Source organism: Lissotriton vulgaris, chromosome 2_1 (genome assembly GCF_964263255.1).
Source record: "Lissotriton vulgaris chromosome 2_1, aLisVul1.2, whole genome shotgun sequence".
Lineage (NCBI taxonomy): Eukaryota > Metazoa > Chordata > Amphibia > Caudata > Salamandridae > Lissotriton > Lissotriton vulgaris.
Genome location: NC_141687.1, coordinates 108,546,859 through 108,564,627, shown reverse-complemented (window position 1 = coordinate 108,564,627; position 17,769 = coordinate 108,546,859).

Here is a 17,769-nt window from a genome sequence, read left to right as displayed (position 1 = left end):
ATAGCCAGAAAATGGTCCTAGGATGTTTGATTCCGGTCCAGAGAAGAGATGGCTTGGCAGTTCGGGCTGGACTGTTAGTTATTTGGGAAGTTGGTGGCTTGCTTCCCTGCGAAATCCTATAACGTCAAGGAAGACATCTAAGGTAAGGGCCGTCGTGGTACCTTGACACCTCTCCACTCACCCCTTACACCCTTCTCTTCTCCTACTATCCTGTCCCCGAACCCCTACCCCCTCTCCATGCCTGTCTCTCCTGCACACTGCACATCCCGCTCTCCCCCAGACCTCCCCTCAGCTTCAGCACCCCGTTTACCACCCCCCAGGCCTCTCACCCTCTCCCAACACCAGACATCCTCCCCGACCAACTACGAACACACCTTCTCCACTCCTCCTCCACTCCACCTGCCCCAACTACCTCTTTAACTATCCCGCCCTTCCCACGTACCTCCCCCTGACTGCCAGAACTCCCCTCCCGCGACAGACCTCCCCACTCCCACAACATCCGCACCGTTCTTGCCATTACCATAAACCTTAATCTTATCCCCCCTGGCATACTGGAGGTCAAACTCCAAGCTCAACTTAGTTGCACCCCTCCCTCTCTTAATGCAAATGATAATAAAACTGTCTCAGAGTTTTTAGATCAACTGGCACCATCCAAACTATAAACTCAAAAAAATATCCCTTCCAAATCATGGTTTACTCAGTCTTCAACAATGAAAGACACGCTCTTACACTGGCTGAAAGAACTTGGAGACAACACCCTTCCCCCTGCAAACTCGTCCTCCTTCGAACCGCTAGATCTACTTACAAGAAACACATTTTCTTTGAAAAGGCATCCTTCTTTCGTTCACAACTCGCCCATGCCAAAAATAGACCCAGAGAACTGTTCAACATTGTTAGAAACCAAACCTCCCGCATCCCCTCCACTTGACGGCCTCCTCCAACAAATGTGAAGAAATTACTAACCTTTTTCTCAAAACATTGCCAAAATTGACAAATCTTTCATTTTAACTCAGATACCTCCCAACCCACAATATACCCTTGTTACTACTCCAACACCCTTCCCCCTGATCCTGCCTCCTGCCTCCCCCCGCACCAACTTACCCTGACAAAATACATCTAATAAATAATGCCTCAGCAGAATTTCCACTCCGTTTCCGAGCTAGAAGTCTTTAACATCCTGCCCAAATTAAAACTGTCCTCTCACACAAAAGACCCCTCCTGTCTACCCTCATCCAAGACCTTAAGCACGTCATTGTATCTTACTGGACCAAAATCATCAACTCCTCCTTTCCTCGGGGTGTGTGCCTGTCTCCCTCCAACTTGGACAGGTCACGCCTATACCTACAAACCCTAAGGCTGACCCCACCGACCCTAATAACCTGTGCCCCATCACAAACCTCCCCATTCTGTCAAAGGCCCTTGAAAAATGTGCCCTTTTTCAATTGGATAAACACATGGACACTTTCAAACTGCTCGACCATCTACAATCCGGCTTCCGTAAAGGCTGCAGCACTGAAACTGCATTGCTAAATATAGTTGATGACATACACCATGCCCTGGATAATGGTGAGATCTGCCTACTCATTCTCCTAGACCTCTCTACGGCATTCGATACAGATAACCACTTAACCTTACTCAATACATTTAAACTTCGTTTCAGTCTTAATGGCACTGTCTTGAACTGGTTCCCCTCCTACTTCCAACACAGAAACCAGCTAATCAAAATCCAAAACTGCCATTACAGCCTCACTCCTGTCTCCCTTGGTGTCCCCCAAGAATCTATCCTCTCTCCTGCTCTATTCAACTTATTTATGGAACCCCTTACCCTCATACTTAAATAAGCCGGTATTAACTATCACCTGTATGCCGACGATACCCAACTGTAATATAAAATAAAATCCCACTCAGATGTCTTACACCTTAACACTGCCTTGGCTAATATACAAACCTGGTTCTACTCGAATCATCTCAAACTCAACCCAAACAAACCTGAAATCATTATTTTCGCTCCTAAAAACTACCCACTCCCCATCCAAACATGGATCTCTGACCTTAATGCCCTAAACTGTTCGCTCTCCTTATCAAAATCAGTAAAACCCCTTGGCATCACAATTGACAGTAAGTTAACGCTCCATTCCCATATAAAAAATTCAGGAAAAGGAGCAATTTTCACGCTCCAACATCTCAAAAAAATCAAACATTTCATTCCACCAGAAAATTTCAAATCTGTTGTCAAATCTCTAGTCCTCTCGAAAATTGACTATGGCTAAGCCCTACTATCTGGATCTCCCAAAGTCTACCTTGCCCCCTCAAATCTGTGCTCAACCTAGCAGCCAGGCTTACAACTGACTGCAAACGCTCTGAGCACATGTCGCCTGCTCTTAAGACCCTTAAATGGCTTCTTATCAAAGGCAGATCCCCCATTAAAATAGCCTGCATTGCGTACAAAGCCCTTCATCAAAAGACCCCGCTTTACCTCTCAAACAAACTCAATAAAGTGGGCAGTGCCCGACCAATGAGAAGCACCAACTCTCTCCTCCTCTGTTTAAAAAGAAAGCTGTGCTATCTCGCTCCTTCTCTGGTAAGGCTCCGAGCATCTGGACTGCCCTCCCTAAAGATCTACGACTCAACCCTTCATATGCCAGTTTAAAAAAAAAGACCTTAAAATGCACCTGCTCAACAAATATTAGGGTCCTTAATCCTTCCATTACTATACCTGTTCTACTCTTCCCCCTTTTTGAAACCCTGTCATCCCCCTCTCTTCACTCCTCCTGTGTCAACCCCACCTATTCACCCCCTTCCCTACCCATCTTCACCTTTTCTTTCACCCTACCACCCCTTTCCGAACACTTCCCCTCCCCCCTTTCTCTCACTCGGACAACCCTTCCTTATTCACAAAAAATGAGTCCACCTCCTTTATACTGTGTAATAATTTGTAATTACTCTATTCATATGTTGTTTTGTAAATTGCTACTTAGCATTTTTTATTAAGTCAAGCTATGTCACTCAATGTGGTTCTCAAAGTCCGTCACGTCTGAATGCTTCTTTTGGACACCATTGTTTTGTATTCCATGAACTATTGTCATTCCAATTAAAAGCGTTCTGATACCCCCGGGTGGAGCCAGCGCTACATAACACCTTTTAAATAAATAAATAAAGTAAACAATACATTTCAATTCATTAATTATTAAATAATTATGACAATTATGTCTTTTATTTTAGGTGTGCGTTGTGCTGCTTGTAGGTATAAATGGTGGGAAGTAATTTAATTGAGATTTATGAATTAATAATTGGTGATAATTAAATTTAATTAATTTGTAAATTAATTATGGTAATTGTCTAATTATTTTAGGTATGTGTTGTGATGTTGGTGTAAACGGTGGAAAGAAATGTGTGTTTGATTATTATATAGTTGTTAAATTATTGTTAATAGATTCATATTTTGAGTACTGTTTTAATATTTTTTGTTATATTTATTTTTAAAGGGGGTAAAGGGTGGGTATTAAATACACTTTAATAATGTAATTATTAGTTATTTATAGTAATTGATTGTAATCATTTCTAAATGTGTTTTATTATTTGATAGGTTAATTTAGTTTGTGTTATGCAAATTATAGTGTTAAAGTGTGTGTAGTAGATTAACATGTATATTTTTTTATTAGTAAGAATTTTTTAATTGTTTATTAAGTATTTAAAATATGTTATTGTTAATATGGTGTTATAGGTTAGGAACTTGTATAAGTACATTAATATCTCATTAATTGATTATTTTAAAATAAATATGTGTTGGTAAATGTATTTGTTATTTTTTTATATATAGTATTTGTAAGCTTTTGTTATATGTAATTACTATTGTTATATGTGTTCTGTTATATGTTTTAAACATTAATTTGGAATATTGATTATTAATTGTTATTATATTTTAGATTTGTTTGTTGAGGTGAGTAAACACCGTTACCCGTGACCAAGGTGCGGCTGCACCGAAACGCGTCGGGTGTTGATTGACATTCTGTGTGTGAAATAAACAACGCGCTAAAAGGACCTGGGCTTGAGTCAACTTTGTGATGGTAAAGTTGTTTCTGTGAAAATTTCGAGGGTCGCCTCCTCACTCGAGCCCACCGCCGTGTGTGGCCGGGAGACTGGCGGACATCTGCTGACTTAATATATATATATATATATATTTTTTTTAAGTGTTTCAGTGTGAATAGTAATTTTTTTACTATGGTATCCATCACTTTCCCTATTCGTTGCAATCGTTGGAGTGGTAATAGTAATTGTTACCCCTCCTCTATCAAACACTTACCCTACTGTTGCACTCATTAGAGTGGGAATAGTAATTTTTACCCCTCCACTATCCAATACTTTCCCTACTGTTGCACTCACTGGAGTGGGAATAGTAATTTATACCCCTCCGCTATCCAGCACTTTCCCTACTGTTGCACTCTTTGGAATAGGAATAGTAATTTTTACCCCTCTGCTATCCAACACTATCCCTACTGTTGCACTCTCTAGAGTGGGAACAGTACATTTTACCCCTCCGCTATCATACGCTTTCCCTACTGTTAAACTCACTGGAGTTGGAATAGTAATTTTTACCCCTTCGCTATCCAGCACTTTCTCTACTGTGGCACTCACTGGAGTGGGGATAGTAATTTTTACCCCTACGCAATTCAGGGTTTTCTCCACTGTTGCACTCACTGGAGTGGGAATAGTACGTTTTACCCATCCGCTTTCCAGTGCTTTCCCTATTGTTGCACTCACTGGAGTGGGAATAGTAATTTATACCCCGACTCTATCCAGCGCTTTCCCTACTGTTGAACTCACTGAAGTGGAAACATACATTTTTACCCCTACGCTATCCAGTGCTTTCCCTACTGTTGTACTCTCTGGAGTAAGAATAGTACATTTTACCCCTCCACAATCAAACACTTTCCCTACTGTTGCACTCACTGTAGTTGGAATAGTAATTTTTACCCCTTCGCTATCCAGTACTTACCCTACTATTGCACTGACTGGAGTGGAAATAGTAATTTTACCCATAGTAATTTTCACCTCTCCGTTTTCCAAAATTTTCCCTACTGTTGCACTTACCGGAGTGGGAATTATATTAATTTGTACCCCTCCGCAATCCAGCAATTTACCTACTGCTGCATTCACTGAAGTTGGAATAGAAATGTTTAAGCCTCCGCTATCCAACACTTTCCCTACTGTTGCACTCACTGTAGTGTGAATAGTGATTTTCACCCCTCCACTGTCCAGCACTTTTTCTACTGTTGCATTCACTGAAGTTGAACATTTTAATTTAATGACTTTAAAATAGTTTAATGTTTTAACCCCTTCGATGCGGATGACAAAGCCAGCTCGTCATGGGTGTTACCAGCGCTGTGCGCATGACGAGCTGGCTTTGTCACGAAAGCCGCGATTTTCAAATTTCAGCGCGCAGCTGGAAAACCCGCTAGCGCGCATGCGCTTAATATATATATATATATATATATATATATATATATATATATATATATATATATATATATATATATATATATATATATACACATATATATATATTATGCTCCAATTCTTCCGTATCAGAAAGAATTATCCACACTCACGAGGTTGATATTTCCAAGGTTGTTTATTTTACAGACAAGACAGACGCCCTCGCGTTTCAGCACACAGCCTTTCTCGATGTGTGTGTGTGTGTGTATAAATATATATATATATATATATACACACACACACACACAAATATATATATATATGGATTTATGTATACAATTTTATTAATACTATTATAAAATAAATTAAAATAAATAGTTTACAAATTGGTTTTAAAACAAATATATATATTACATTTTATATATGTATGTTTAAATTAAAGTGTTTTGTTATATTTATTAAAATGTATATTAAATCAATTAACTTTTAAGTTAAATTATTTTTATATATATTAAAATCGATATTTTGTACAACTTTTTTTCTCATCTATGGTTAAAAAAAAATTGTACTTACAATAATAAATATAGGATGTCAATATGTTTTACATAGATATCAAAAACTCGATATTTGTGTGTGGGGATATTCTAGGGCTTGATATGTGTTGTGGGCAGCGGGGCACTATGAGTAGGCCTTTGCTTCTCCGCGCGGCTTACACGATACATATACTAAACCATCATGCATAAGGATTTATTGCAAGGCATACGCTGCACTGGGGGCGCTAGTCAGGTGTCTGTGTCTGCTATTGAGTTCTGAATTAAGAACTAGGTTAACGTTTTAACCACCAAATAACTCTGATGACACCATGTCTATGATAATGCTGCATAAGGTCCATGATAAACGTTAGAAGTCAAAGTTAGGTGTGCAGAAGTTTTTAACTGTGGTCCCGATTACCAGAACTAACTTAAGACAAAATCCTAAACGTCCTACTTTTGGTAAGATAGACTTAAGACAGACTTAAGACAGACTTAAGAGAAACTTAAGACAGACTTAAGACAGACTTAAGACAGACTTAAGAAGACAAAATCCCAACATAAGTCTTTCTTAAGTCTGTCTTAAGGTTGTCTTATGTCAACCTGTAGGCAAAATCCTAACTTTGCTACTACCAAATACCATCTGTGAATATGAAAAGTAGTAAGTTTAGGGTTTTGTCTTAAGTTAGTTCGGTGAATCGGGCCCGTTGATGGCAAAGTCACAAAGTAAGCCAGCTAGATAAATGAATCTGCCCAAGGAGTCTCAATGAATATAAGTAACTGAGAAAGGCAATGTTTTATGGATTAAGATTACAACTCTAGCCATTATTAAGCTACTGGAAGCAAAGTAATTTGTTGTTCCCCGGTGATGCACAAAGTTGGCCATGTCCCAAGGTAACAGGGGCATTGCTTGAAGAAAAGCCACTTCAGCCCGTGTCTTTCTGAATATGCGAGTATTAAACTGCATTCTTAGAGTTACCAATTTCTTGAACATTGCATGTCATACACCTAATTAAATTTGCCACCCTTGAAAAGGAAAAGCATAGCACACATTAAACAACCTGATGCAATTATCCATCAACAGTGGTGTAATGAAGGTCAAGTAGTTCCAGAAAGCTTGCTCCTCAGTGAATGCTGACAAACCAAAATTGCAAATGAAACCAAACTCCTTTCCTTCCACCTCCCGTACTGAACACCCAACCATCAGTGACAACTGAAAAACTCAGCAACTCAGGTCAGAACAGCAAACTTGTGCTTAGCACAGGAGACTAGAAAATTAGAGCCAGCTACCGACACACAGCTCAGTGCAGCACAACTGTGATTTGAGATTAAACACTTGGGGCATATTTACAAGCCCCTTGCGCCACTGGAGTATCACTTTTTTCATGCTCAGGTGGCGCACAGTGCAGGCCAATATCTACAAGTCCCTCTAAAGTCACTCTGCGTGGCTTTTCTTGACTTTGTAGATAAGGTGAATGACCATGTAGCACAAGTCACTGCGTTGCCTCATGTTCCAGAAAGAAGGCGTTCCCATGCAACACCCTTGGATTCTGACACTGCCCCATATTTACAACAAAGCGTGAATCTGGGGCAGTCCCCCCAAAAAAATATGCCTCCCAGAGCAGACATAGCATAGGTTTTTCCTCTTTCCATGTGTGCTGCATTCTGCAGCACACATGGAAAGAGGATAACATCTGTTGTGATTGTTTTTATGCAGGAAGGTGTCCTTTGCTGCACGAATATAATCATGCCAACAACACAGACACCTTGCACTATGGTGCAACGGTGCCTGCATTGGTGCACGTCTGCAAATTATGATTTGGCACTGGCTGAAAGAATATGAAAGCACTGTATCTTGTAAATGCCGTGCATTTCTGTCCTTACAAATTGGCATAGGGCAGTGCAGCAAAATGAGTTGCATGCTGCCCTTCGCTAATTCTTTGTAAATACGGCTGTTGAATTGTGCAACAAATGACTAAGGCAGGGTGGAACATCAGCTTGTCGTAACTGTTATTGTGCAGGCGTATAGCTGAAACACACTGCCCTCTATCACTGTCAGCACATCAGATCTAAGTGTCCACTCCAGGGGACGTCGTTTGTTAAGGAATATTTAAGGTTAGGCGTGACTGGGGGCCATTCCTGGTAGGAATGCAATTGCTGATTGGCTACCAGCAAAAACCCTACCAAAAGAAATAACTTCATCCCTGCAGCAGTGGATTCTGGTGAAAGCAATCAATCTCAGCAAGGGTGGTCAAACCCGAGAGACAGCATTCCACACATGCAATGCACATATGTAACTGCAATAACTATATGAAAAGACCCAAGTCTCATAAAATTACATCCCATATCCCACATACAGTGGAATCTGCCATCATAGAAATGTGCCAGACATTTCATCATCTCTCTAAAATCAGACAACAAATACAGTGGACTTTCACAAGTAAGAAATTACTTTCCAGCAACAATTAGCATTAAAACGTGCAGCATATTTTCACAAACATAAACTTTTTAGCTATTTAAAAAAGTTCAGGCATGTAGTGTCACATCAGAAAGTCATTTTATATCAGCCCTGATTAAAATCTTCTAAAACATGCAATTTTCAGTTAGGTAAAAATAACAGCCCACTTAACTTGTATATCATCTCGTGCTGGGACAAACTCCTGATCAATAAAATTGGTGTAAAACCTACCAGTCAAATGTGTAATCTGAATTCGAAGAATCCAACAGCCTGCAACCTTGCGCTATGCAAAGCAGCAATTTACTGGTGACTTGAATTACATCAACAGGTCTTGTTACTGCTTATGCTGAACAGGTCACAATGAGGAACACATCATTCACACTATGACATCACCAAACTTCACAGAGCTCCTGCCTAGCAGTGCAGGGTCCCTAATGCCATGGCAACAAGGGAGCATTGGTACAAGAAAGTTCACTTATTTCTAATGAATTATTAGACAGATGTTCTTTTCATATTGGTTGTCAATTTATAAATCACTGTCCACTACTCAATTTAATATAGAATGTACCTTAAATAAATGCCTATGGCACTTGTTAATATCAAATTAATAATAATGTGTTAAAAGGAAGACCAGTGGCTAAACAAAAAGAGATTCTCAGGGCCTTTCGGCTGTGCTTCAGCGCATCAAAAGAAAATGGCATCATCTCTCTAAAGTCAGACTACAAATACAGTGGACTTTCACAAGTAAGAAATTACTTTCCAGCAACAATTTGCATTAAAACGCGCAGCACATTTTCACAAACATAAACTTTTTAGCTATTTAAAAAAGTTCAGGCATGTAGTGTCACATCCGAAAGTCGTTTTATATCAGCCCTGATTAAAATCTTCTAAAACATTTAATTTTCAGTTAGGTAAAAATAACAACCCACTTAATTTCTAGCTCATCTTGTCCTGCGACAAACTCCTGATCAATTAAATTGATGTAAAACCTACCAGTCAAATGTGTAATCTGAATTGGAAGAATCCAAAAGCCTGCAACCTTGCGCTATGATATGAAATGCAGCAATTTACTGGTGACTTGAATCACATAAACAGGTCTTGTTACTGCTTATGCTGAACAGGTCACAATGAGGAACACATCATTCATACTATGACATCTCCAAACTTCACAGTGCTACAGGCTAGCAGAGTGGGGTCCCTAATGCCATGGCAACGAGGGAGCACTGGTACAAGAAAGTTCACTTATTTCTAATGAATTATTAGACAGATGTTCTTTTCATATTTGTTGTCATTTTATAAATCACTATCCACTACTCAATTTAATATAGAATGTACCTTAAATAAATGCCTATGGCACTTGTTAATATCAAATTAATAATAATGTATTAAAAGGAAGACCAATGGCTAAACATTCATTCTACAAATACAGTGGACTTTCACAAGTAAGAAATTACTTTCCAGCAACAATTAGCATTAAAACGCGCAGCACATTTTCACAAACATAAACTTTTTAGCTATTTAAAAAAGTTCAGGCATGTAGTGTCACATCCGAAAGTCATTTTATATCAGCCCTGATTAAAATCTTCTAAAACATTTAATTTTCAGTTAGGTAAAAATAACAACCCACTTAACTTCTAGCTCATCTTGTCCTGCGACAAACTCCTGATCAATTAAATTGATGTAAAACCTACCAGTCAAATGTGTAATCTGAATTAGAAGAATCCAAAAGCCTGCAACCTTGCGCTATGATATGAAAAGCAGCAATTTACTGGTGACTTGAATCACAGAAACAGGCCTTGTTTCTGCTTATGCTGAACAGGTCACAATGAGGAACACATCATTCACACTATGACATCTCCAAACTACAGAGCTACAGGCTAGCAGTGCAGGGTCCCTAATGCCATGGCAACGAGGGAGCACTGGTACAAGAAAGTTCACTTATTTCTAATGAATTTTTAGACAGATGTTCTTTTCATATTTGTTGTCAATTTATAAATCACTATCCACTACTCAATTTAATATAGAATGTACCTTAAATAAATGCCTATGGCACTTGTTAATATCAAATTAATATTAATGTATTAAAAGGTAGACCAATGGCTAAACAAAAAGAGATTCTCAGGACCTCATTTACAAACTTTGTATGCACGGCAGCGCTACAGGTCTTTCTGCTGTGCTTCAGCGCGTCAAAAGAAAATGGCATCATCTCTCTAAATTCAGTCTACAAATACAGTGGACTTTCACAAGTAAGAAATTACTTTCCAGCAACAATTTGCATTAAAACGCGCAGCACATTTTCACAAACATAAACTTTTTAGCTATTTAAGAAAGTTCAGGCATGTAGTGTCACATCAGAAAGTCATTTTATATCAGCCCTGATTAAAATCTTCTAAAACATGCAATTTTCAGTTAGGTAAAAATAACAGCCCACTTAACTTGTATCTCAGCTTGTGCTGGGACAAACTCCAGATCAATAAAATTGATGTAAAACCTACCAGTCAAATGTGTAATCTGAATTCGAAGAATCCAACAGCCTGCAACCTTGCGCTATGAAAAGCAGCGATTTACTGGTGACTTTAATCACATCAACAGACCTTGTTTCTGCTTATGCTGAACAGGTCACAATGAGGAATGCATCATTCACACATTGACATCACCAAGCGTCACAGAGCTTCAGGCTAGCAGAGCCGGGTCCCTAATGCCATGGCAACGAGGGAGCACTGGTACAAGAAAGTTCACCTATTTCTTATGAATTATTAGACAGATTTTCTTTTCATATTTGTTGTCAATTTATAAATCACTATCCACTACTCAATTTAATATAGAATATACCTTAAATAAATGCCTATGGCACTTGTTAATATCAAATTAATAATAATAATGTATTAAAAGGAAGACCAGTGGCTAAAAACAAAGAGATTCTCAGGACCTCATTTACAAACTTTGTATGCACGGCAGCGCTACAGGCCTTTCTGCTGTGCTACAGCGCGTCAAAAGAAAATGGCAGGAATGTGCCGTATCTACAAGTTACAACGCATTCCTGTCCTTCTCCCCTCCCCAAGTGCACAAAGAGCAGCCTTGCGCCAACACAGACACCCTTGCTTCATGTTGCCAGGGTGCCTGCATTGCGGGTATGATTGTTTTTGTACATGAAGGGACACCTTCCTGCAAAAACACAAGAATTCTTGACATTTCATGTTTCTGTGAGTGCTGCAGAATGCATCAAGCAGAGAAAGTGGAAAAAACTAAGAGTAGTAAACAGCCACGGTCGGTAGTGGGATGACCTGCAGGGCGGTGACGTGGCAAGGGGAAGGGGCAGGGTAGGGGGTAGTAATGTATTGATTACGGAGTTTTACAGGTAAGTAAACATACAAATAAAACAAATTTCATTGCGTGCACTGCATCACCAAATGCGATGCAGTGCGCGCAACTAAATTTGTTTTATTTATTTATATGTTTACTTATCTGTAAAACTCCGTAATCCACACAATACTACCCCCGACCCTGCCCCTCCCCCTCACCACGTCACCGTCCTGCAGGGCATCCCACTACCGACCGTGGCTGGGAGTAAAAGTATTTCTCCTTGTTACGCCACTCTCACGCCTACCCTGGGGAGGCGTAGGATTATGACGCAATCACAGGTTTGCGCTTCCTCGTAAATATGGGAATGCTTCAGATTCCATGGGTGTTGTTTGGGAACACCCACAGCAACACACATGGAACTCACCTTTAACGCATATTTACAAGGCCATGAAAAGCCACATACAGTGGTTTTGCGTGGCCTTGTCATTATGCTGTGGTAATTTGTGACACCGGAGAGTCAAAAAAGTGATGCTCCAGTGGTGCAAAAGTGCCGCTGGGGCCTCGTAAATGAGGCTCCAAGTGTCCAACCAATACATCCACAGAAGATGTAATAATCACTTTTCATAAATAACACTGTACACTGCGTCTGTCAAAGAGACATACCCAAGAAGAAGAAATCCTTACATTTGGAAGTGCTTCTTTTCATTCACAATTAAGCACATGTAGATTTATGCTTCATTCAATGAAGTTCCTGATATATTTTTTGTTAAATGTCGCGCAGCTGCCCGGTAGCACTGCAGCAGCTTGACTTCTTAATCTGGTGCTTTTGTAAAGCACACTAATCCCCTCGGGCCAAGTTCGCACTACAAAAAACTTCAAATAATTAATAATTTAAAAAAGCCTATTAGGATTTATCCCAACCAGGAAAAGCCAACTTCAATGACTCAGTAGAAGTCAGTGGCGACCAATTGCACTCATTCCCACTCTGAAAAAGTGGAACGGGCATCAGTACCCCAGACATTGGCACATAAGCAGTGCCGGCTTGCCGTGGGAGTGCTGTGGGCTGTGTGGCAGGGCTGGGGAGGGGCAGGGTAGGGGGTAGTGGAGTCCGACATACGACGGACAAGAGTAGGCGAAGTAATGACATAAATAAAACTATTTACCTTACGTGCTCAGCATCGTCGAGTTGGCTGAGTGATTTAATTATTTGGCTTACTCCTGCCTGTCGTATGTCAGACTCCACTACCCCCCACCACCTCACAGCACTCCCACAGTGAGCGGCCACAGCACTTAAGTCTCCCAAGAAAGGTACCTGTGTGTGTCTCACGTGCCACCTACTCTCAACCTGTGATCTTGCCGAAGTCCCTGATAGACTGTGGGGCTTTGTCGGCTTACATACCACTGGATCACTTTACAATTCCGCCACTCCACAAACCATCTCACAGCGGTGGCCAATTGGTTTCAGGCTGGCTAGTTACCAACCTAAGGAACATTAAGTGCCTGGTCGGTCTGTGGAGCACGACAGCCACACCCTGGGAGAGGGGGAGCTTCGGGGGCTTCAGTTCTTTGTTCTTCAAGCAATTAAGTACTTCAGCGGGATATGGTACTAATAGTAATAATACCAGTGTCCTGTTGTTATCTACAAAAATGAGACTGCGGTCATTTCTAGCTTGTGAAAGTGCAGAAAACAAAGTGAAGATTTTGGAAAGTGAGAACCACAATGCACCCTAGTATCAAATAAGAAGGATGGGCATGAAATAGCAAAGAAAGCATTGTGTGCTTGAAAAAGGTGGGAGAAACTAATTCTCATTTAGAAAAATAATTCTTACAACAGGTTTGGTTCAGTTAGCATAACTAGGTCGCAGGGAGCCACATTACTGAATATTAATTGTTTATCATTGAAATTCAACTGCAGCCACAGTGTCTGTCTTTGCGTTTTGAAATGTAAAACTGTAACTTATTTCTGCCTTTTACGGCTGAAGCTTTGTGATTTGCCACATTACAAGGCTTTGAGCTAAACGTCCATTGTTTTGTAGATGTCATAACAGTGCAGAAGCAGTCCACTGTATTCTACAGTGCAACAAGTTTGTTGGGGAGTTGTACTAGTGACAAGGTTTTGGCACTAACGGGCCAGCTCGTAGTCGGGAATAGCCCAAGAACATCAATTTAAGGCCACTGATGCCACACCAAGGGCCCAGGGCCTGGAGGGCACCACTGCCGGGTCAGGGGCTGGTGGCTCCAGCTGGATTTGGGTACTGGTTCAGGTGGTTGGGAGCCTGTTTTGTCCCTGTGGCTCTGAACAGGATGCCTGCAGGCTAGTTCTTGTAGTCACTCTGGGTGTCCTGGGTTCATATTCAGGTCCAAACAGTCTGACTCACACAGGAGGGTAGCTGGGCAATAAAGCAGTAGTTCAGCAGGAAAACAGTCTAGCAGAGTGGAAGTTCTATCAACAGCCCAGCATTCCTTCCTCCTGGTAGAGCCCCCACAGGTCCAAAAGTGTACTGAAGAGTTGGTGTCTGAGGTCTAATATTTATACAGGGTACCTTCTTTGAAGTAGGAAAAGTTCCTAGGGGTTTCCCTTTAAAGTGCACAGGCTTTCTGCCTCCCCAGCCTTGACAGCAAACTACTTACAGGGGTACGCAGCTCTTTGTGTGGAGGCAGGACACAGCATATTCAAGTGGATGTAGGGCTGTGCCCACCTCCAACCTCCCATCCTGCCAGTGATAGCCTGTCCAGGCACACCTAAGCTTTTTATTGTGTGTGGAAGAATACACAAAGCCCAACTGTTAGCTTCACCCAGTCATGTGACCCAGAGACAGGCTGCAAAAACTAAATAGTTAAGTCAGAAAAATGCCAACTTTCTAAAAGGGGTATTTTCACAATTGTAATTTCAAATCTGACGTAAACGTAAGATAGGATTTTTCATTACAATTCCAAAGACACAAAACATGAACTGGATACCTGTTTATATTTAGAAGTTACAGATAATTAAATGTAATAAGGTAACTCCAATGTTTTCCTATGAGAGAGGTAGGCGTTGCAGTGCCGAAAAATGAATTTATGTTTTTTACTACCAGGACTAGCAAAATTTAAAAGTACATGTCTAAAGCTGAAATATACTTCACTTTGCTCTCTGAGCTCTCTAGGGCCTACCCTAATGGTGACTTATATGTATTGAAAAGGAAGGTTTGGGCCTGGCAAGCAGTTTATTTTACCAGGTCAAAATGGCAGTTTAAAACTGCCCCCGCAGCTGTAATTGCAGGCCTGAGACAGGTTTGAAGGACTACTCAAGTGTACCTGGGTACATGTAATATCACTTTACTAGGGACTTAAAAGTACATTAAATATGCCAATTGGGATAAGCCAATCCTAGCATGTTCTGAGAGAGAGAGCACAAACACTTTAGCACCGGTTAGCAGTGTAAAGTGTACAGAATCCCGAGGCCAGCAAAACAAGATAAGCAAAAATGGAGGTGGAAGGCAAAAGGTTTGGGAGTGATACTGCAGAGGACGTCAGTTCCAACACTTTGTCTCGCCACGTTTTTCTCTGCCCCTCCAATGTTGTTTCTGTCCCCTTGTGACTTCCCCTGTCTCCATGCCAGTCTACCTCTCCATGAGCTTCAGTGTTTGTGTTGCTCTGTCTTGCTGTGTGCTTCAGTGCTCCCCTCAATGTTCCCTGGTCTGATCATGTGCTTCTCTGCCCCTCCCATGTTGTTTCTGTCCCCAGGTTGCTTACCCCTGCCTTCATCCCCAATTTCACTTCTTCATTGGGTCCCCTCTTTGCTTCTGCACCCCACCCTGGCATTTTATTTCTTTTTAGTTACTGATATAACTCTGTAAATATCAAAAACATTGTTTGTGGTATGCACACCTTCAATGTGACATGGCTTTCCACATCCAAAGTTTGTTTTGATTTTTATATTTTCTTTATTTATTTAATCTTTGAAGTGCATCCACAGTTTAAACTTAAATACCACAACAATCAATAATAAATAAATACAGTGAATTAAAAATACATTTTAAAATAATACAAAACATGATTAGAGCAAGCAAAATACATTGTAGTGAATACAAACAGGTCAATTTATATCAAGAAATCACCCAAAAACCTAACTCAATGATAACAAATATTCACGGTGGGAGGCTTTAAAAAAAAGTTAAGTGCTTCTTTGTGCATTACTACAGAATACCTTAAAATCACAGGATAGAAAAAAAAATCTGCAGATAAAAAAGGGCAGGACAGAATTTTTTATTTATTTATTTATTAATATGATTTTGGAACTCCGTGGAGATCCACATATTACAATGATACAAATTAAACATAATAAAATAACGCCACATGTTATCAACCTATTTAACAGTGATATGCCATTCAACTAATACAATTCTAGGAAACATTTAAAAAAAATAAAAATTCTGTTACAGAAAATTTCATTCGGGGGACAGATGATTGCATTAATCAAGGATTTAGCAGTTAAAATACCAAATTGGATACATACGGGCTTTACCCACTGCCGACGGTGCACCATTAGAGCTGGGCAAACTAACAAGACGTGTAAGGAGTCTTGGCCTGAACTGTTACAAAAATTACATATATTGGTAGTACCATACCATTTAGCTAACAGCTTATTCAATGGAAGTATATCATGCCTAAGAAGTAGCCAGAAGCGGCGCAAGCCATGGGGCATATTCCAAGTGACGTAAGGTTGTATTTGTTTTACCATACAAGAATCAACAGCTTGGTTTGTCCCCTTTTTTTGTAAGATCAGGGTACGATCCCTTTCATAGCTCAACTTCCAGGTGGCGTGCTTTAATGTGAGCTTTAGTTGTTGAGTAGAAAGGGCTAGGAGGGAAACTTCCTCCAGATCCAAGAGTTTGAGGGCCTTCCTATAGTTCCTTATAAGCAAAGAGTACTCTTTTAATGGGCCCATCAACTCTTTTTTAATTAGGGATCTTAATGTTGCCGGCTTTCCCTTGATCAGACATATTACCCAGCGAATGACTCCTGCCAAAGCCTGTGCCCAGCTGCTTCTTAGCCCGAGTTCCAGACGAAGAGCTGCAGTACTACAGCTATTATTAGCTGATATTAAGCTTCTCAAGAGGGATCCCTCAACTGTATCTAAGAAACCCCATTCAGCTAATTCAATAAACTCTATACCATAAAGCAAAGTTGGGGGGATTTTTGCCCGGAATGCCTCCAATAGGTAATCAAAGTGCCTTTTACCAGTCGACTTATATAGTGCTCTTAAGCCATTTCCCTGTGTTTTTGCCTTGTGAGTGCTATTTTCAATATGGGATTTATTGCTTAGATTACTATTCACAACCTTGCCCAAGAATACGTAGGATAATACTCTTTCTAATTTCTTTCCTCCCAATTCCCAGCTGATGTTTTCTAATCTTAGTTTTTTCCTCCCCTCCATACACATTACCTTACTTTTAGAGATGTTTATTTTCAGGTAATGCTCTTCGGAAAATGCATGTAATAATTGGAGACGATTGTTAAGTCCCTTTGGGGTGAGGTCTAAGATCAATATGTCATCCGCATACATTAGGCAAGAGATGTATGAGTCTCCTAAGCGAGGGGCAATGCCGTCACCTGCAGATATTATACGGGGAAGATCACTTACATATAGGGAGAATAGCAGGGGGGCTAGGAGACAACCCTGTTTGAGGCCATTTGCAGATGGTATGAGCTGGGATAGGCCTCTTTCCCCCCCCCCAATAATACTCTGCACCATGTGTTGTCGTGTAGGTCTTGAACCAATCCTAAAAGACCATGAGGCATGCCTAGATCGTGTAGCTTTCTCCACAGTAGCTGTCGGTCGACCTTATCGAAAGCCGTGAAGAAATCTATGAATGCCACATAGACTCTCCCCTTTCTGGCTACGATATATTTATCTGTTATCACCTGGAGGGATGCCAAGTTATCCAGGGTACCGTGATTTTTCCTAAAGCCTGTCTGCTCAAGTGGAAGAACAGCCGAGTGCTCCACCCAGATATTTATCCGCTTGAGCAGACACCTTGTGAAGACTTTGCCGACTGC